Source organism: Rutidosis leptorrhynchoides, chromosome 8 (assembly GCF_046630445.1).
Source record: "Rutidosis leptorrhynchoides isolate AG116_Rl617_1_P2 chromosome 8, CSIRO_AGI_Rlap_v1, whole genome shotgun sequence".
NCBI classification, from domain to species: domain Eukaryota; kingdom Viridiplantae; phylum Streptophyta; class Magnoliopsida; order Asterales; family Asteraceae; genus Rutidosis; species Rutidosis leptorrhynchoides.
The window spans coordinates 18,427,744-18,449,304 of record NC_092340.1 but is presented as its reverse complement, the minus strand read 5'-3'; positions in this window follow the sequence as shown (position 1 = coordinate 18,449,304).

Sequence of the window (21,561 nt, the reverse complement as noted above, 5' to 3'; positions counted from 1 at the left end):
GAGCCATTCGACTTGCCTTTTGTATGAAGGCGGGCTCGTGTGAACTTATATCCTCTTGGATCCTTTCCGGTAACCCTTTCACAAACGCGCCGATCTTCTCTTCTTCATCTTCGAATGCTCTTGGACATAATAGGCACAATTATGTGAATCGTCGTTCGTAGGTGGTAATGTCGAATCCTTGTGTTCGTAATCCTTTAAGCTCTACTTTGAGCTTATTGACCTCATTTCTGGGATGGTACTGCTCAGTCATCAGATGTTTGAATGCTAACCACGGTAGTGCGTACGCAGCATCTTGTCCCACTTGCTTTAGATAGGTATTCCACCATGTTAACGCAGTAGTTGTGAAGGTATGCGTAGCGTACTTTACTTTTTCTTCTTCAGTACACTTACTTATGGCAAACACCGATTCAACCTTTTCGGTCCACCGTATCAATCCGATTGGACCCTCGATTCCATCGAATTCCAAAGGTTTGCAGGCAGTGAATTCTTTGTAGGAGCATCCTACAAGAGTTCTTGTGGAATTTGTTCCACTGCTAGAACCAGAGTTATTATGCATTGCGGCTTGTACCGCAGCTATGTTCGCAGCAAGAAAGGTACGGAATTCTTCCTCGCTCATATTCATGGTGTGTCGAGTAGTTGGTGGCATTTCTTTCAAAAATAGCCAAAAGAAATAACTTAATCATATAGAATATTAAGAGTAGTCAATAGTATTTCGTAGCATTATATGAACTTATTTATAAAATCTTTTTCTTCATATTAGCATTTTATAGTTTTAATTCGGGTAGTACCTGCCCGTTGTGACGACCCGGAAATTTCCGACCGAATTTAAACTTAATCTTTATATGGTTTCGACATGATAAGCAAAGTCTATTAAATTGAATTTCAAAATTTTTGAACTATTTTAATGAAATCATTTGACCTTCGACTGTTCTCAACGATTCACGAACAATTAATTGTAAATAGATATGTGTGTATAAATATATAAATAATAATTCGAAATATAATTTGAAGTATTATATATTGTTGTTATTAAAATTAATTATGTAAAATAAAATAAAAATAGAATATTTTAATAATTATTATTTAAAATATATCTATATATATAAACAATGTATATTAAAAATAAATATTAAATGATTGTAATACTCGTTTGATGTTCCGATCGATATTAAACAAGTTAAAAACGAACTTATGAGAATTTAAAAATTAATGTTGTCCTATGAATAGGTGATATAAATTTTAGGCGTGTTAAAAAAAATATATTTAAATTTATTAAGTTAAGTTTAATACTCCGTACAATTTACTTGGGATTGAGCGCCATTAATCAATCAACTTTTTATGATTGATTTTACACCTTAAAAGACCGAAATAAATAATTATAATTATACTTAATATAAAATGTTGGGAATTTTCTGAGAATATTTATCCGTCACTGATTAACAACAGAGTCCGAGATAACACCCCGTGAAGAGTGTCGGTAGAATGAATATGTCCAAAGTATCGATGGCTAACTATTTCTTTCTTTCCTTGATTAGTGTTGTACTTTTTCCAATTCATCCACTAACCTATTAAAATATAGATGTATTAAATATAGATGCAGACATATGCACGTTTAAAATTCAACTTCATATATCTATAATTCTTTCAACTCTTTTCTTTATATATATATATATATATATATATATATATATATATATATATATATATATATATATATATATATATATATATATATATATATATATATATATATATAAAATAGATATATACTTCATGAGAGATATTAACACACAACCTCATACACCATCACCATTCAATCAACTCCTAGACCACTTTCCTCTTCCATGACCAATTTAGAACCATCATACTCGTGAGCATCACCATAACAACCGGCCATCTTGCATCACCATCGGGCACCTCCCACCTTGAGTCACCACAACCCACTCCATCACCTCTCCGTAAATTAAACCATCTTCCACTTCAAACGCCATTGAAACCCATCACCGTAGTCGAAGAAGTAAACTGATGTGCTGCTATTTTTTTTCTTGATTAACACACCTCACTCGCCACCACTAATCTCACAATCCTCTCTCTCTATCTCTTCGTGAATCACCTAAACCCGCCACCTTCTTCTTCGGTTTATAACTACCAACATCTTCATTTTAACCACCACCACTCTTCAAGCACTTTATAAACCCACCACTATGCACCACCTATCAACCACCCACGCCACCCTACAAACCACCATGAATATTCTTCTTGATTTCTTCTTTTGTCGAACACAGCCATCACCTAAACCATCATTTGCAAACCACCTCCAACACTCAAGCTTCACTACAGCTGTGTTTTGTTTTCTGTGAAAGCAACAATAATAATGGTAATGGTAACGTGATGGGAAGGAAAACGATTAAAGGTTGATGAGCTGTAAAGATAAAGATGGTAAGTGTATAAATTAAACGCATATAATGCACCACTATCCCAATTGATTTCATTTATATCCCACTTGCATATAAATCAAACTTTATATATATGGCAGACATTTTTTTTTTATTTTTATTATTTTAGGCTTCACCTTTTTATTAAATTATTACAAGAATGAGGGTGATGTTAGGTAACGGGTATGAATAATTGACGAGGTTAGTGATGTTGTAATGCTACAGCGAGATAGATAGGGTGCATATATCACGCGAATAATTAAAGCAGAAAGCAAAATCCTATTAAATTAATTCACCGGGTCATGTACACTCAAATGAGATTGGCCCGTGCTATAATGAGATTGGGCTGTTAACTTGACTAATGAGATTGGGCCGAGAACTCGTTAGTTGGGCTGTGAACAATAGTGATTCATGTTTTATTATAACCGAACATGAACTGCCAGTCGAGTGTTTTATTGTGTGAAACTGCAATCTTTGCTGTAGCTGTTGCTGCAGCCTCACGATTCAATTTCTATATACTATCCTTAAGTATTACGCAATAAAAAAAGAAAAAGAAAAGATTGATGTGGATAAGAATGATGATAACTCGAATAAAAGATCATGGTGATGATGTACGATGTTTAGGTGATGGTAGTGTTTATGTTAATAAGAAAGAAGAGATAATGAAACTGTGAACGATTTGGCGATGGCGAGGGTAAACGGAAATGGTATGATGATTAGGTGATGATACGATAATGATGACTAGATTAAGATGAAGATTAGGATAGTGATGTTAATCTTGAAGATGTCGTGAACAAGATAATAGGATTTAAGATCTAAATGAAAAACTTGTAAGTGGAATTAGATACAAATTAATGGCCGACCAGTGGTAGTGCATTGGATTAGTTTAATGAGGATGAACTTTTGCTAGTGGACCGATTGCATTAAAAAAAAGATAAATAAATAAATAAAATAAAATAAATGTAACAACCTAAACCAACCCTCGACCAAACCACGCGAAAATACAAAATAAAAAAAAAATTCCTGTGCAGCATACCAGCACAGCGCGCCAGATAGGGGAGCGGCGCGCCAAAGTGGACTGTCCGGAAAGTCTCTAAATGCGAAAAAGATAGACTAGTTCCCGACACTTTTAGACTAAACGCTTTTTACCATACATCCAAATATGTAAAAATAACTTGTTTCAAATATAAAATCAATGTTTTACAGGCGGGGCCCACATCGGCCGTTTTACGAGTTTAATACAATTTACGAGTTTCGACCACCAAAAAGTTTAAGTTCCAAACTACACAATGAGCATGGCGTTTGGGATTAAACTACCCAACTATCGGTCAAACTCCAAGAGCTACTAAAGCCAAAAGCGTCCCCTAGCATCAAGCGGGATCTCTAGTCCAAAACGATGCCCTTACCCTTGTCCAAAACCGAACCTATAAAATGGTAAACAACGAGAGGGTAAGCAAAGCTTAGTGAATGCAATAATTATACGAATACATATATAATTATACCTACTTGCATACACTTACACAACCGCAAACATGCTAGCAAACAACATTAGTTTATCGTCTCAATAACAAGCTATAATTCACCAATACCTCCAAGCTAGCATAACATCCGCATATAAATATAACTCGAATAATATAATATGCTTACAACATAAATAACCATGGTTAACCAATAGTACAAGGGAACGGTGCTCGCGAAAACGCCATCGGTGTTCGTAACATCCGTTAGGGCACTTAACACCTCGCACCACTAACCCCTAGGGTGGCACCTTAACACCTCGGCACATCACCCCGAGTGGCATCTTAACACCTCGATGCATCACTCATTATTTTTACGGAGTGGTGTCTTAACACCTCGACACTACACTCCTAGGTGGCATCTTAACACCTCGATGCTACACCCGAGTGGCATCTTAACACCTCGATGCTACACTCTTCACGTGAAACGTGGTGTTTAACACCTCGACACTACACATTTCACGCTACAACAAATAGATACATTATATACCTACACATATAATTATTCCACTCACCTCAAAGTCTTCGTGTAAGATAACCGAACTTGCAACGTCAAAGAAACGTACCTATTACATTTTAGCACATAATCAATTCACAACTCAAGTCGGTCAAGCAACTCACTTAACAATCTAGAGTCTTTTGACTCTAAGTGCAATCCCGACCCATTTTGCACCTTTAACCCTAATAATGGGTTAACTTCACCAAAAACCCTAACTTTAGCCAATTAAGGTATTAACACACTTTTAACCACAAAGTTAACTCATTTTCATACTTGCAAGACAACCTAGGTCATCAAAGACCCATTTGACCCATTTCTAGGTCAACACACCCATTTGGGTCACCCACAACCCAAATCACACCCACTAACATTAACTATAAGTGTATTAGTATTTACTTAGGTCTTTAAGACCCATTTACACCATTTACCCTTTCAAAACCCTAAGTTAGTCACCAATTGGGTCTTCATGACCCAACTTACCCAAAAACCCCAAATTACTCACAAATGGGTTTTATGTGCAATACTAACCCAAACCCTAACCCTTAAACACATTAAACTAAGGTAATCAAGTTTAGGGCTTACCACAACAATCAAAACGTAGCTAAGGAGGAGATGAACAACTTTAACTCTCGATTTCTAACCCGAAATGAGCTTCTTCTTCCCCGATTTAAGCTTTCTCACCCTTAACCACCCCCTCTCTCTCTAGAATGAATGGATGATGTTTGGTGGTTGAGAAATGAAGCAATGAGCTCACCAAACTGATCATAAGGCCTTTAATTCGGACCCCAAGGTGATTTTACCAAAATGCCCTCAAAATATCTAATTAAAAAGAAAAGGGGAATCTGTCGCAGACAGATGGCGCGGCGCGCCACCTAGCCGCGCGGCGCGCGACCTCCCAGTTCAGCATCTTTTGTCTTTTTAATTATGTGCAACAAAAACCCCAAACTTGAGTAACTCATATACACATATGTACACTACGAATATTCGGGTCTTACAACTCTCCCCCACTTATTCGGATTGCGTCCTCGCAATCCAAGCAGCATGACACGAGGGAAGATAAACTAACACGAACTCTTCGGGCTCCCAAGTGAACTCGGAACCTTTACTTCGTCGCCATTGAACCTTGAAAGTTCTCACCTCTTTATTTCTCAACATTTTCACCTTCTCGTCAAGGATAGCAATCGGTTCTTCGACATATTCTAACTTGTTGTTTAGCTCGATCTCGTCTAAAGGCATCTATGAGGAATCATCCGCAAGACACTTACGGAGGTGGGAAACATGAAATGTATTATGGATCCCCGCAAGCTCTTCGGGTAATTCCAATCGATATGCAACTTCACCAACACGAGCTAAAACCTTGAATGGCCCAATAAACCGAGGAGCTAACTTTCCCCGTTTTCGAAATCGAATAATACCCTTCCATGGCGAAACCTTAAGCATCACCATATCGCCTTCTTGGAACTCAATCAATCACCTACGTCTATCGGCATACGACTTTTGCCTATCTTGAGCCTTCTTCAAATGTTCCCGAATCAAATCGATCTTGCTATTGGTCTCTAAAACCAAATCGGTACTCCCGATCTCTCTTTGACCCACTTCTCCCCAACAAACGGGAGTTCGACACCTACGCCCATAAAGCATTTCGTAAGGTGGCATCCCGATACTAGTATGATAACTATTATTGTACGAGAATTCCACCAAAGGCAAATGCTCATCCCAACTACCACCGAAGTCAATGATGCACGCTCGTAGCATATCTTCCAAAGTTTGATTCGTACGTTCGGTTTGACTGTCCGTTTGAGGATGATACGCCGTGCTCAACTTCAATTGCGTACCCATATCTTCATGAAACTTTTCCCAAAACCGAGATGTAAAACGGGTATCTCGATCCGAAATAATAGATATAGGAACCCCATGTCGCGAGACCACTTCCTTGATAAACAACTTAGCCAAGGTCTCCGACGATATCGCTTCTTTAATGGGAAGAAACAAAGCGCTTTTTGTCAATCGGTCAACTATAACCCAAATCGAATCGAATTGGGTTCTCGCCGTTTTAGGTAACTTTGTAATGAAATCCATGGTAATGTGCTCCCATTTCCATTTCGGGATTTCTAATGGTTGCAACTTACCATACGGCTTTTATTGTTCGGCTTTTACTTGTAAACACGTGACACATTGCTCAACATACTTCACAACATCACGTTTCATGCCCGGCCACCAATAATCTTTCTTCAAGTCAAGATACATTTTCGTCGCGCCCGGATGAATGGAGTATTTTGACTTATGTGCTTCATCAAGTAGCATTCGTCGGTAATCACCCATCTTAGGCACCCACACCCTTCCTTGAAAGGACAACAACCCACGCGGACCCATAGTAATAAACTCCGATTGGCCCACGATTCGCTCCGTATGCTTGTTGTGAACATAAGCCTCTATTTGAATCTCACCAAGCTTTTCAAGAAAATCGTTGGTAATAATCAAACGTAACGACCCCAATTTTATCGCCGGATGTTGACTCTTTCGACTCAACGCATCCGCGACCACATTCGCCTTACCCGAATGATAAAGTATTTCACAATCGTAGTCTTTCACCACATCCATCCACCTACGTTGGCGATAATTCAAATCTCGTTGATTAAAGAGATGTTTCAAACTCTTATGATCCGAATAAATCGTACACTTGACACCATACAAGTAATGGCGCCAAATTTTCAACGCATGCACTACCGCCGCCAACTCAAGATCATGAGTCGGATACCTCGTTTCATGTTCCTTTAATTGTCGAGAGGCATAAGCGATAACCTTACCTCTTTGCATTAGAACACACCCGAGACCATTTAAGGAAGCATCACAATAAACCACCATGTCTTCAACACCTTCCGGTAACACTAACACCGGAGCTTGACACAACTTCTCCTTTAACAATTGAAAAGCAATTTCTTGCTCGTTCTCCCAACCAAACTTTGCATTCTTCCTTGTCAATTTCGTCAATGGAGAAGCAATCTTAGAAAAGTCTTGGATAAACCGACGATAGTAACCGGCCAATCCGAGAAAACTTCGGATTTCCGTAGGCGTAGTCGGTCGTCCCCAACTCTTCACCGTCTCGATCTTCCCCGGATCTACTTGAATACCGTTCTCATTCACAATATGACCAAGGAATTGAACTTCCCTTATCCAAAATTCACATTTGGAGAACTTTGCATACAACTTCTCCTTTCGTAGCGTCTTCAATACTTCACGCAAATGATGTTCATGTTCGTTCATACTTTTCGAGTAGACTAGTATGTCGTCAATGAACACTATTACCGACTTGTCCAACATAGGTTGGCACACTCGGTTCATAAGATCCATGAATGCCGCCGGTGCATTCGTAAGACCAAAGGGCATAACAACAAACTCATAATGCCCGTAACGCGTTCGAAAAGCCGTTTTCTCTATGTCTTCCTCACGGACCCGCATTTGGTGATACCCGGACCGTAGGTCGATCTTAGAGAAATACGTTGCACCTTGAAGTTGATCAAATAAATCGTCAATCCTAGGTAATGGATAACGATTCTTGATCGTCACTTTATTCAACTCACGGTAATCAATGCACATACGCATACTGCCATCTTTCTTCTTACAAATAACACCGGAGCGCCCCATGGCGAAGCACTCGGTCGAATAAAACCCTTCTCGAGCAACTCTTGGGTTTGATTTAACAACTCTTGCATTTCAGTTGGTGCTAAACGATAAGGAGTTTTAGCAATGGGAGTAGCTCTCGGAACCAACTCAATACGAATCTCAACTTGTCTTTCCGCCGGAACACCCGGTAATTCATCCGGAAAAACGTCTTCGAATTCACTAACAACCGGAATTTCACGAATAGGTGGTGGCTGATTGCGAGTATCAACAACATGAGCAAGGAAAGCCATGCCACCGGTAACAACAAAACGACGTGCCCGTGCAAAAGTGCATATCGGCACCAGTCTCCTTCGCTTATCACCATGAATAATTAACTCTCCCCCACTTAGGGTCTTCACACGAATAAACTTATCATGGCATGCAATATCGGCTCTATAACGATCGAGCCAATCCATACCAATGACAATATCAAAGTCGCCCAAGGTCATTGGAATAAGATCAATTTTAAAGGTTTCGACACCAAAAACAACATCACAATTTTCACACACATCAACCACTAGCACCGTCTTGCCGTCCGCTATTTCGACTTCTATCGGACGACTTAACTTAGCTAATGGTCTATTAAGTTTAGGCACAAATTTAGGAGACACAAACGACAAATTTGCACCGCTATCGAAAAGAATCCTTGCCGGATTAGAATTAACCATGTAAGTACCTGAGACAACTTCGTGCGATTGTTTGGCTTCATCATTGGTCATCAAATAGTTGCGACCCCTAGCCGTACCCGCCGCCTTCTCTAACCGTTTCACATTGTCGTTTCGCAAGTCGGGACACTCCGGCTTCTTATGCCCTTCTTTGCCGCAATTAAAACAAGTGACTTTGTTCTTGGAACGTGGTTTCGGACACTCACGAGCCATATGACCCGGTTGCCCACAATTGTAGCACGTATAAGAAAGCCCGCCGGTAGTGCTCTTCTTTGCACTATTGACACTTTCGGCTCCCTTCTTGCTCTTGCTCTTCTTGCTTGAGGCGTTAGAGTAACTAAAACCTTCAAATTTTCTTTTGGAAAACATGAAATCACTCTTTCTTGGAACCTCCGGCTCAAAACCCCGAGCCAACTCAAACAATTCATCAAAAGACTTAGCCATACCCCGACTAATCTTCCCCTTGTACTCATCATTCAAAGTACGGTAGAAATCCTTCATGAGCTTATGATCATCACCAACATACTCCGGGCAAAAACGAGTCTTTGCCAAGAAGGTAGACTTAAGAGTAACTAAGTCCATTGAACCTTGTTGCAAATGGTGCAACTCGTCCTGGATTCTATCGAGATTGGAAGAAGTTCGGTATTCCTTGAAAAACTCCTTCTTAAACTCTTCCCACGTCAAGCCCATACATTGTTCCTCACCATACAAGTTGATTTTATCATCCCACCATAACTTAGCCTCTTCTCGTAGCATGCTAGAGCCATACCTCGCCTTCTTCTCGGGAGGACATTCCGAGGTACGGAAAGCTCCCTCGATGTCGGAAATCCAACATGTACTTTTTAAAGGATCTCGTACCCCATTAAACATCGGGGGTTGACCGTCCTTGAAATTCTTGTAGTGGAAGTCCCGCCTTCCTTCACCTCCTTCACCACGAGGATAAATGTTTCTAGCATCAAGGGCCTCTTCGATAGTGGCCTTCATTTGTTCATTTATCAAATCGGTCACTTGCCCATCGACCGAATCTTGGAAGACTTTTCGGACGTCCGTAAGAAAATCCGCTTTTAACTTTTTAAAGACGGGCTCAACCTTGGTCGAAAACTCGGCGTCCTCACTTGTACTTCCGTTATCATGATCGGGTCCGTTTCTCGTCTTCATTCTATAAAACGAAGTAGGTTAAGCGGCGAAACAAAAAGACATAACACGTATGTATATACATATACGCCACACTACCCCATCTTGCTCAACAATCGTCGTACATTGCTTGTTCGACACGATTTGCGCCCGTAACAATGGTAGCTAATCATTGTTACGTGAGCACGTCGCATTAACTTGCTAGTACAACGTCCATCTCGCTCGATGTTCGCTAAACATACATAACAAATAGCGCATGATTAGTTTACATAAACCTATGCACAAACCAATCCCGATCCGACCCAAAGTCCTACAAGTCCCGCATAGCGCACACACAAAAAGTCTAAGTCTAGGCGCCTATCTCAAGTCACCTAAATCCCTTAGACCATGCTCTGATACCACTTGTAACAACCCAAACCAACCCTCGACCAAACCACGCGAAAATACAAAATAAAAAAAAATTCCTGTGCAGCATACCCGCGCGGCGCGCCAAAGTGGACTGTCCGGAAAGTCTCTAAATGCGAAAAAGATAGACTAGTTCCCGACACTTTTAGACTAAACGCTTTTTACCATACATCCAAATATGTAAAACTAACTTGTTTCAAATATAAAATCAATGTTTTACAGGCGGGGCCCACATCGGCCGTTTTACGAGTTTAATACAATTTACGAGTTTCGACCACCAAAAAGTTTAAGTTCCAAACTACACAATGAGCATGGCGTTTGGGATTAAACTACCCAACTATCGGTCAAACTCCAAGAGCTACTAAAGCCAAAAGCGTCCCCTAGCATCAAGCGGGATCTCTAGTCCAAAACGATGCCCTTACCCTTGTCCAAAACCGAACCTATAAAATGGTAAACAACGAGAGGGTAAGCAAAGCTTAGTGAATGCAATAATTATACGAATACATATATAATTATACCTACTTGCATACACTTACACAACCGTAAACATGCTAGCAAACAACATTAGTTTATCGTCGCAATAACAAGCTATAATTCACCAATACCTCCAAGCTAGCATAACATCCGCATATAAATATAACTCGAATAATATAATATGCTTACAACACAAATAACCATGGTTAACCAATAGTACAAGGGAACGGCGCTCGCGAAAACGCCATCGGTGTTCGTAACATCCGTTAGGGCACTTAACACCTCGCACCACTAACCCCTAGGGTGGCACCTTAACACCTCGGCACATCACCCCGAGTGGCATCTTAACACCTCGATGCATCACTCATTATTTTTACGGAGTGGTGTCTTAACACCTCGACACTACACTCCTAGGTGGCATCTTAACACCTCGATGCTACACCCGAGTGGCATCTTAACACCTCGATGCTACACTCTTCACGTGAAACGTGGTGTCTTAACACCTCGACACTACACATTTCACGCTACAACAAATAGATACATTATATACCTACACATATAATTATTCCACTCACCTCAAAGTCTTCGTGTAAGATAACCGAACTTGCAACGTCAAAGTAACGTACCTATTATATTTTAGCACATAATCAATTCACAACTCAAGTCGGTCAAGCAACTCACTTAACAATCTAGAGTCTTTTGACTCTAAGTGCAATCCCGACCCATTTTGCACCTTTAACCCTAATAATGGGTTAACTTCACCAAAAACCCTAACTTTAGCCAATTAAGGTATTAACACACTTTTAACCACAAAGTTAACTCGTTTTCATACTTGCAAGACAACCTAGGTCATCAAAGACCCATTTGACCCATTTCTAGGTCAACACACCCATTTGGGTCACCCACAACCCAAATCACACCCACTAACATTAACTATAAGTGTATTAGTATTTACTTAGGTCTTTAAGACCCATTTACACCATTTACCCTTTCAAAACCCTAAGTTAGTCACCAATTGGGTCTTCATGACCCAACTTACCCAAAAACCCCAAATTACTCACAAATGGGTTTTATGTGCAATACTAACCCAAACCCTAACCCTTAAACACATTAAACTAAGGTAATCAAGTTTAGGGCTTACCACAACAATCAAAACGTAGCTAAGAAGGAGATGAACAACTTTAACTCTCGAGTTCTAACCCGAAATGAGCTTCTTCTTCCCCGATTTAAGCTTTCTCACCCTTAACCACCCCCTCTCTCTCTAGAATGAATGGATGATGTTTGGTGGTTGAGAAATGAAGCAATGAGCTCACCAAACTGATCCTAAGGCCTTTAATTCGGACCCCAAGGTGATTTTACCAAAATGCCCTCAAAATATCTAATTAAAAAGAAAAGGGGAATCTGTCGCAGACAGATGGCGCGGCGCGCCACCTAGCCGCGCGGCGCGCGACCTCCCAGTTCAGCATCTTTCGTCTTTTTAATTATGTGCAACAAAAACCCCAAACTTGAGTAACTCATATACACATATGTACACTACGAATATTCGGGTCTTACAATAAAATAATAAAGTTGGAATTGCATGATTTCCGTCTTCTGTTTTGTATAGAATTGAAATCCATTAAACTTCTTTTTAGGATGTGAACTTGATTAAGCCTGTTGGGCCGAGAGCTATTAAAAGTCTGTTGGGCCGAGATGATAAGAAAATACGGGTTATAATTATTTTGGTTGGGCTTAAATCATAAAAATCGTAATGGCAGGAATGGTTAGAGGGAGTGTTGGTTAGCAAGAGGTCTTGGGTTCGAGCTCGGGCTGTGGCATTTTTTTGGAAAGCTTATTATTAAAGGTTCGTGAATCCGAGGCCAACCCTACACTTGTTCAATGTCGTCATATGTATTTTTACTATAAAATACAGTATGGTGAGTTTCATTTGCTCCCTTTTTAAATGCTTTTGCAATATATATTTTTTGGGACTGAGAATACATGCGCTGCTTTTATAAATATTTTACAAAATAGACACAAATAATCGAAACTACATTCTATGGTTGGATTATCGAAATCGAATATGCCCCTTTTAGCTTGGTAGCCTAAGAATTAGGGAAATGGCCCCTAATTGACACGAATCCTAAAGATAGATCTATGGACCTTGACACGTCCCATTCGGGTTACGAATGCTTTAGTACTTCGATTATCATATTCGATGAGAGTCCCAGAATGATGGGGATATTCTATATGCATCCCGTTAGTTCGGTTATCAAGCATTCACCATATGAATGATTTTTATCTCTATGCCATGCGAAATGCCTGCTATGAGATTATGTTTATGAGAAATGAAAATGAAAATCTAGTGGTCTATTAAAATTATGGAAATGATTGATTAGGATAAACCTATGAACTCACCAACCTTTTGGTTGACACTTTAAAGCATGTTTATTCTCAGGTATGAAAGAAATCTTCCGCTGTGCATTAGCTCATTTTAGAGATATTATTTGGAGTCATTCATGACATATTTCAAAACACGTTGCATTCGAGTCATTGAGTTCATCAAGATTATTATTAAGTCAATTATAGTTGGATATATTATGAAATGGTATGCATGCCGTCAACTTTCGATGAAATGAAAGTCTATCTTTTAAAAACGAATGCAATGTTTGTAAAATGTATCATATAGAGGTCAAGTACCTCGCGATGTAACCAAATGTTGAAGACTTCATCCAGATGGATTAGGACGGGTCTTTACAGGTGGTATCAGAGCGGTGGTCGTAGCTGTGACGACCCGAAAATTTCCGACCAAATTTAAACTTATCCTTTATATGTTTCCGACATGATAAGCAGAATTTGTAATGTTGAATCTCAAAAACTTTAGAACTACATTCATGTAATCAATTACCCTTTGACCGTGTTCGACGATTCACGAACAATTATGTGTATATAGATATGTATATATAATATATAATATTAATTGAAAACATTAACAAAGTATTAGATATATGATACTTTACATGAACGTAATTGTTTCGATATATTTATCGACAGAATTAAGAAATAATATCAAATGATTGAATTATCAGATACATTATGATATGATTACGAGTCTATGTTATGAGGTCCACTGTAATTTAAGAAATCTATTCTTTTTGACAACATTCGGAAAATGGTAAAGTGATTTATAAGTAAGAACAAATGTGTCAATTAACGGGAACTAGACAAGGGTTAGTAGAAATTCCTGTTTAATTTCCAAGTCATGTTTTATAATATTTTCCTCGTGACCATGATAAGATAACTATGATTTTATTTAATATGAAAGTAAGAACGTGGAGTGTAAATAACTTATATGTTGGATATCGACAAGTTAAGTAACTCGACATTTTTCATTAAGATGATTTCATGCGTTTATTTAACCTTTGGACTTTATCTCATGCTTCACCAACAGTCTGTAATTTAAAAACTTGAAACCTATTATGAATATATATATATATATATATATATATATATATATATATATATATATATATATATATATATATATATATATATATATGATTCTACTTTTCTAAAATGTTTTATGATATAATGATTTCCATAATTATAACCTTTTAACAAAATGATTCCTAAATATATTTAGTTTTGGAAAACAAAATTTTCATATTTATTTGATTTAGTTTCAAACGTACAAAAACGTTTTCAGTTTAAAAAGAACTTTATTATTAAAACGTGTATAACTTTTATAAATATCTAGAACCACTTTGGACAACTCATTACTTAACCAGTATGATAAAGATAACGATATTTATATTTTATTTTATTAAGTATATATAACGATTTAAATTAATATTATATATATTTATACGCGTATTATACGTACATAGTTTTATAATTTTACTATACTTTAACTTTACATTTACTTTACTTTTACTTTACATTAACTTTGATAATTCATACTTTAATAATTCACTTTAATAATTCACTTTAATAATTCATACTTTAATAATTTACTTTAATAATTCATACTTTAATAATTCACTTTAATAATTCATAATTTAATAATTCACTTTAATAATTCATACTTTAATAATTCACTTTAATAATTTATACTTTAATAATTCACTTTAATAATTCATACTTTAATAATTCACTTTAATAATTCAAAAATCTATTATAAATAGAATTCAATAGGTTTCATTATTTCATAGAAACTTGAAAATATATTTCTCTAAACTCTCTCAATCGAATTACATATATATATTTACTTAGTATTATTTCAAGATATTATTAGTATACGTAAAATACTACGAAGGAGTTATGTTCAGGCGATTTCAAAATAAGTTTTCAAACGGGATAGAGCTAAGGAAATTATGGGTTATAGCTATGGAGGTTATGGGTATTGTTCGAGAGTATTGCTCGTGAGGTCAACCTAACGTTTATCATTTTCGTTGCGTCTACGTACTTTCCTGCAATATTGAATCACAATATTGATACGTGAGCATTCATATCTTATCTTTTATATATTAATAGTGTATCTCTGACTAGTGCTCGAGTATATATGATTATGCATGTTTTTATGCTTAGTTTCGTCGTTAAATAGTTTATGATAAGTCACAAATTTGATACATATGCTACTGAGATAAGGTATATATGATATGCATGTCGTTGAAAAGCTGACGAAAAATTAATAACTTTTCATTTAGAAATCGTGTGGTTTCGATGAACGGATTAAAAGATATGGTCAACTGAATTATCATTAATTTTAATATTAATATTAAAACGATTATTATAATTGTTATCAGTTGATGTTATTACCAAAATTATCTTTATTACTAAAAATTAATATTTTTAATGAAACTATCATTTTATTATTTTTATCATTATTATTATTATCAATATTATTTTATCAAATAAATATGCGTACAAAGATATTTTTACCACACGTAATATAATTACATTAATAATACATACCACTATATTTTTTATGATATTAAGTGAATTTTATAAATTTTATTACTTGAGATGTATAAAAGTATATTTTTATCATATATGAATTTTAATATAAATTTTTATTTATTAATAAATGACTTGTATTATTTAGTATAATAAGATCTGATAAATATATTTAAATATATAAAACAACTATATATAAGTTATATAATAAACATGTATAGATTTTGGAAGTCATTTTGGGTCAAGTTGATTTTTGTTGACTTTTGCATGTCGGTCTCGAGCATTAGTTTTTAAAAGACAAACTTTCTTTACATCGAAAATTGACAGGCATGCATACCATTTCATAATATCCACTATCCAACTATAAATTGATTTAATAATAATCTTTGATGAACTCAATGACTCGAATGCAACGTTCTTCGAAATATGCTATGAAAGACTCCAAGTAATATCTTTAAAATGAGCAAATGCACAGCGGAAGATTTCTTTAACACCTGAGAATAAACATGCTTTAAAGTGTCAACCAAAAGGTTGGTGAGTTCATTAGTTTATCATAATCATTTATTTCCATCATTTTAATAGACCACAAGAATTTCATTTCCAGTTCTCATAAATATACGTCCCATGCATAGATACAAAAATAATCATTCATATGGTGAACACCTGGTAACCGACATTAACTAGATACATATAAGAATATCCCCTATCATTCCGGGATCCTCCTTCGGACATGATATAAATTTCGAAGTACTAAAGCATCCGGTACTTTGGATGGGGTTTGTTAGGCCCAATAGATCTATCTTTAGGATTCGCATCAATTAGGGTGTCTGTTCCCTAATTCTTAGATTACCAGACTTTAATAAAAAGGGGCATATTCGATTTCGATAATTCAACCATAGAATGTAGTTTCAATTACTTGTGTCTATTTCGTCAAACATTTATAAAAGCGCATGTATTTTCAGTCCCAAAAATATAAAGGGTAAAAAGGCAAATGAAACTCACCATACTGTATTTCGTAGTAAAAATACATATAACGTCATTGAACAAGTGCAAGGTTGGCCTCGGATTCACGAACTTAAATTAATTATATATAATTATGTGTTGGTCAATATTTGTCTAACAAATTAGGTCAAGTCATAGTGTACCACAATCCTAATGCTCGAGACTAATATGCAAAAGTCAACAAAAGTAAATTTGACTCAAAATAATTTCCAAAAATCTATACATGATTAATATATAGTTTAAATATCGTCGTTTTATATTTTTAAATATTTTTAAAAGATTTATTAGAGTAAATAATATAATTTATTTATTAATAAATAAAATATTATATTAAATTTATATAATATAATATACTTTTATAAATATTAAGTAATAAAATTTATAGGGTTCATTTAATATCATAAAGATAATATGATAGGTATTATTAAAGTAAGTTATTACACGTAGTAAAATATGTTTGTATCACATATTTATTTGATAAAATAATATCTATAATGATAGTAAGTAAAAGTTGTATTATTTTGTAATAATAATTATTATTATAAAAATATCAATATTTATAATTACTAAGATGACATTATGATAAAACGATAATTCTAATTATGATAACTTTAATATTTACAATAATTTTTAATATTATCTTTAAAATAATAATTATATTTAAAATAATAATAATAATGATATTTTATAGTAACAATGACATTTATAATAAAATGATAATTTTTGTTAAAATGATAGTTTTAATACTAACGATACTTTTAATAATAATAGTAATGATAAAAATAATAAGAACGATAATTTTATCTAAATCAATATCTTATAATATTTTAATTTCATCATGATACTCTTACTCATTATTTCCTAATCGTTTCGTTTAATAGCTTTTAATCGTCTTTTATATCGTGTTCATAATAACGATAATAATAGTAATCAAAATAATTAGGTGTTACAAATATTTGTTTTAATTACACTAATATTAATAATGATAGTTACTATAACATTATTAACGATAATACTAATAATTATCTTAATGATAATATAGTAATAATAATAATAACAATAACAATAACCATTTTTAAATAATGATATATATATATATTAATAATGATAATAATAATAATAATACTAATAATAATAATAATAATAATAATAATAATAATAATAATAATAATAATAATAATAATAATAATAATTGGATAATAATAATACTAATTATAACTTTAACGATAATAACGATAGTAATAATAAAAACATAAATTTTTTTAATGATAAATCCCTTTTATTGATAAAGATAATAATAATGATAATAATAAGATAAAACTAGAACGACGATAAAAACGACGATAATAATAATCATTTTTAATAAAAATATCGAAAATTCAATTGATTATAACTTCTAATCCGTTCATCGAAACCATTCGATATCTAAAGGAAAAGTCCTTAATTTTTCGCTAGCTTTTCAAGGACATGCATATCTTATACCTTATCTCAACCGCAAGTGTAACTAATTCAATATTCAACCTAACCTGTCTAAGGACAATATCAAAAGTACAAGCATGCATAATCCTAAATACTCGAGCACTAGTCAGGGATACACTATTAGTATGTAAAAGTTAAATTATAAGTACTCACGTATCAATATTAAGATTCAATATTGCAGGAAAGGTACGTAGACGCAACGGAAATGATAAACATTATATTGACCTCACGAGCATACCCATGAACCATACTCAATCACCTCCATAGCTATAACCCATAATTTCCTTAATCCTATCCTACTCGAAAAATAATTTCGAAATCACTCGGACAACACTCCATCGTAATATTTTATGTATACTAATAATATCTTGAAATAATACAGAGTAAATATATATATATATGTAAATTGATTGAGAGAGTTTAGAGAAAAATATTTTCAAGTTTCTATGAAATAATGAAATCTATTGAATTCTATTTATAATAGACTTTTAAATTATTAAAGTGAATTATTAAAGTATGAATTATTAAAGTGAATTATTAAAGTATGAATTATTAAAGTGAATTATTAAAGTATGGATTATTAAAGTGAATTATTAAAGTATGAATTATTAAAGTGAATTATTAAAGTTAAAGTAAATTAAAAATAAAGTAAAGGTAAATTTTAAGTATAGTAAAAGTATAAAACTATGTACGTATAATACGCATATAAATATATATAATATTAATTTAAATCATTATATATATTTAATAAATAAAATATAAATATCGTTATCTTTATCATACTAGTTAAGTAATGAGTTGTCAAAAGTGGTTCAAGATATTTATAAAAGTTATATACGTTTTAATAATAAAGTTCTTTTTAAACTGAAAACGTTTTTGTACGTCTGAAACTAAATAGATCAATCGAGTCTTTATGAGATTCAATCTTCCACTATCCTTTGTCTAGTTCTCAATGAAAGACAATTTGTTCTTATTTATAAATCACTTTACCATTTTCCGAATATTGTTAAAATGGAAAGATTTCTCAAATCAACGTGGGCCTTTCAACAGAGACTTGTAATCATAATTCAATATATCTGATAATTCAATCATTTGATCTTATCTTCTAATTCCATTGATAAACATTTTGAAACAGATACAACCATATAAAGTATTTAATCTAATATTTTGTTTACGTTTCAAGTTATAATATATATACACATATACATATATAATCATATTCGTTTAATGGTTCGTGAATCGTTGGAACTTGGTCGAGGTTGAATGAATGTATGAACATAGTTTAAAATTCTTGCAATTTAACTTAACAAATATTGCTTATCGTGTCGGAAACATATAAAGATTAAAGTTTAAATTTGGTTGGAAATTTCCGGGTTGTCACACATGACATCCTCGATCAAATTTCGGGACGAAATTTCTTTAACGGGTAGGTACTGTGATGACCCGAAAATTTCCGACCAAATTTAAACTTAACCTTTATATGTTTTCGACATGATAAGCAGAATTTGTAATGTTGAATCTCAAAAACTTTGGAACTACATTCATGTAATCAATTACCCTTTGACCGTGTTCGACGATTCATGAAACATTATGTGTATATAGATATGTATATATAATATATAATATTAATTGAAAACATTAACAAAGTATTAGATATATGATACTTTACATGAACGTAATTGTTTCGATATATTTATCGACAGAATTAAGAGATAATATCAAATGATTGAATTATCAGATACATTATGATATGATTACGGGTCTATGTTATGAGGTTCACTGTGATTTAAGAAATCTATTCTTTTTGACAACATTCGGAAAATGGTAAAGTGATTTATAAGTAAGAACAAATGTGTCAATTAACGGGAACTAGACAAGGGTTAGTGGAAATTCCTGTTTAATTTCCAAGTCATGTTTTATAATATTTTCCTCGTGACCTTGATAAGATAACTATGATTTTATTTAATATGAAAGTAAGAACGTGGAGTGTAAATAACTTATATGTTGGATATCGACAAGTTAAGTAACTCGACATTTTTCATTAAGATGATTTCATGCGTTTATTTAACCTTTGGACTTTATCTCATGCTTCACCAACAGTCTGTAATTTAAAAACTTGAAACCTATTATGAATATATATATATATATATATATATATATATATATATATATATATATATATATATATATATATATATATATATATATAATTCTACTTTTCTAAAATGTTTTATGATATAACGATTTCCATTATTTTAACCTTTTAACAAAATGACTTTTAAATATATTTAGTTTTGGAAAACAAAATTTTCATATTTATTTGATTTAGTTTCAAACGTACAAAAACGTTTTCAGTTTAAAAAGAACTTTATTATTAAAACGTGTATAACTTTTATAAATATCTAGAACCACTTTTGACAACTCGTTACTTAACCAGTATGATAAAGATAACGATATTTATATTTTATTTTATTAAGTATATATAATGATTTAAATTAATATTATATATATTTATACGCGTATTATACGTACATAGTTTTATACTTTTACTATACTTTAACTTTACCTTTACTTTACTTTTACTTTACTTTAACTTTAATAATTCATACTTTAATAATTCACTTTAATAATTCATACTTTAATAATTCACCTTAATAATTCATACTTTAAAAATTTACTTTAATAATTCATACTTTAATAATTCACTTTAATAATTCATAATTTAATAATTCACTTTAATAATTCATACTTTAATTATTCACTTTAATAATTCATACTTTAATTATTCACTTTAATAATTCATACATTAATAATTCACTTTAATAATTCAAAAATCTATTATAAATAGAATTCAATAGGTTTCATTATTTCATAGAAACTTGAAAATATATTTCTCTAAACTCTCTCAATCGAATTACATATATATATTTACTTAGTATTATTTCAAAATATTATTAGTATACATAAAATACTACGACGAAGTTATGTTCAGGCGATTTCAAAATAAATTTTCAAACGGGATAGAGCTAAGGAAATTATGGGTTATAGCTATGGAGGTTATGGGTATTGTTCGAGAGTATTGCTCGTGAGGTCAACCTAACGTTTATCATTTTCGTTGCGTCTACGTACTTTCCTGCAATATTGAATCACAATATTGATACGTGAGCATTCATATCTTATCTTTTATATATTAATAGTGTATCTCTGACTAGTGCTCGAGTATATATGATTATGCATGTTTTTATGCTTAGTTTCGTCGTTAAATAGTTTATGATAAATCACAAATTTGATACATATGCTACTGAGATAAGGTATATATGATATGCATGTCGTTGAAAAGCTGACGAAAATTA